General features: G+C 53.4%; 1 protein-coding gene across 1 annotated transcript in view; it reads left to right on the forward strand.

Moving 5' to 3' along the window:
• The first annotated feature begins 1,384 nt into the window (after positions 1–1,384).
• Positions 1,385–1,766, forward strand: part of MPP3 (membrane palmitoylated protein 3) — a 42,266-nt gene continuing 41,884 nt past the window's right edge. Inside the window, exon 1 of the mRNA XM_027870506.1 lies at positions 1,385–1,461. The gene's annotated coding sequence lies outside the window, so the exon portion shown is untranslated. The remainder of the gene's footprint in view (positions 1,462–1,766) is intronic.

Genomic DNA, 1,766 nt, shown 5'->3' on the forward strand with positions numbered 1-1,766 from the left:
TAGTGAGGCTCACTGCTCAGGTAGGTGTTGAACTCAATGACCTTTGAGGTCTCCTCTACCTCAGGGATTCTATGTAGTGCCAACCCCAAGTTTGGAGGATTTATCTTTACTGGTTGCTCCTATTTCTCCCTTTTAGAAGCTAACTTCTGTGAGCTTAGGGATACTAATTCAGATGTGTGCTGCTGAATATTTTACAACTGGATCTCAGGAAAAAAATGTACATAGGACATACTTTTAGGTTTGCTATCACTTTCTTAAGTCTAGACAGTCAACAAAACATGGAGTCCTGATTTGCAGTAGTGTTTGCCGATTTCCAGGTGTAAATGTTCACACTGAAAATTTACACTCCTGCTGGTGGCCTCCTTCCCAAGACTACAGCTTGGAGTAATCTTTGTATCTCCAGGATTCCTTCCCAAATGCACCCACGTGCTCTCTAAGGACGCCAGTGTTGTTGGTTTTACTTACCTCCACGATGTCTTCCATCTAAATTCTCCTTTCCCTCTGACACCCCCCCCCCGTCCCTCCCCTCTTTAGTCCCTGTGTACCTCTGTACGTGACCAAACATCCTTGGTGGGAGGGACCCTCCTCAACTTTCCTGACACATATTCTGGACGTCTTCCCAGACACTACATTCCTTTTCTACGCCGCCCCCCCCCCATACACTCCAGCTCCTGGCACCCTCCCTGCCCACTTCCCTCCCCAGAACATTATTCTATCCATCCCTCCACAATACTGTCGCACCCCCTCCACTCACATCCACATATCCACCTGCTCTAAGGATGCTTCTCTACCTCCATCCTATCACCACATACATGCCTTGTCGACCTTTCCTCACATTCACTCCATTCACACCTCAATGCACACATTCACCTGCCCCCAGGGACTCTCTTTTCAAGCCCTTCTCCACGGTCTCTCTTCCATCTTTTCACTAAGAATTATACATGGTTCTTTTCCCTTAAGACGCCCCTCCCCACGCCCCTTCCCCCATACAAACATACATAACTAGGAGCGGCCTTGATAACATTAGATTCTGTTCTTGGGTCAGCCTGACCCAAGTGAGCTGAGGAAAGGCTTGAAGAAATCGGGCTTTCTGGGGCCAGATGTGAGAGAAGGTGGGGGAAGAGTATTGTGAGGCAGGAGCGTCCCTGGGGATGAGGTGATGAGTGAGGGACAGAGGGCAGAGAATACGGGTGAAAGCTCTTTCGAAGATGGCCAGGGAAGAAAGATGGGGCGAGCTATAGGGGCGGCGCCATAGACCGAGGGGATCAGATCTACCTCCTAGCGTTCAGTTCATCTCTTTCTCCTCCACCCACACGCTGCAGACGGCGGCAGCGCAGGGAGGAGCCAGGGAAGGCGGAGCAAGAGGCTGGAACGGCCTGGGCAAGAGAGCGGCCCCAGCTTTTGGACAGCAGCCCCAAGCGCCTGGACCCCGGATCCTGTTGGCAGATCTCAAAACCGGGGGTAGGTAGAGACCCGGGTGGGGGAACTGAGAAAGGAGGGAGTCGTCCAGGGGCACAGGAGAAGATGAGAGGGTCTGGGGAGAGTGGGTCGTATGGGCCAGGGGCTCCGGATCCTCACTCTATCCACAACCCCAGTTTCATAGAGAGCTTGCAGCTCAAAGTGCCCCTTGCTTGGAGAGGGGGCCAGCAAGGTGCTCAGACCCTTTCGGCTCTGGACCCCGAGGGACCGTATTCCTTTCCTCTATACTCCTTTCTCTCAATCTTCCCCCCCCCCCCCCCCCCCCCCCCCCCCCCCCCCCCCCCCCC

The sequence above is a fragment of the Vombatus ursinus genome, unplaced genomic scaffold, assembly GCF_900497805.2.
Source record: "Vombatus ursinus unplaced genomic scaffold, bare-nosed wombat genome assembly UNPS02014797.1, whole genome shotgun sequence".
NCBI classification, from domain to species: Eukaryota; Metazoa; Chordata; class Mammalia; order Diprotodontia; family Vombatidae; genus Vombatus; species Vombatus ursinus.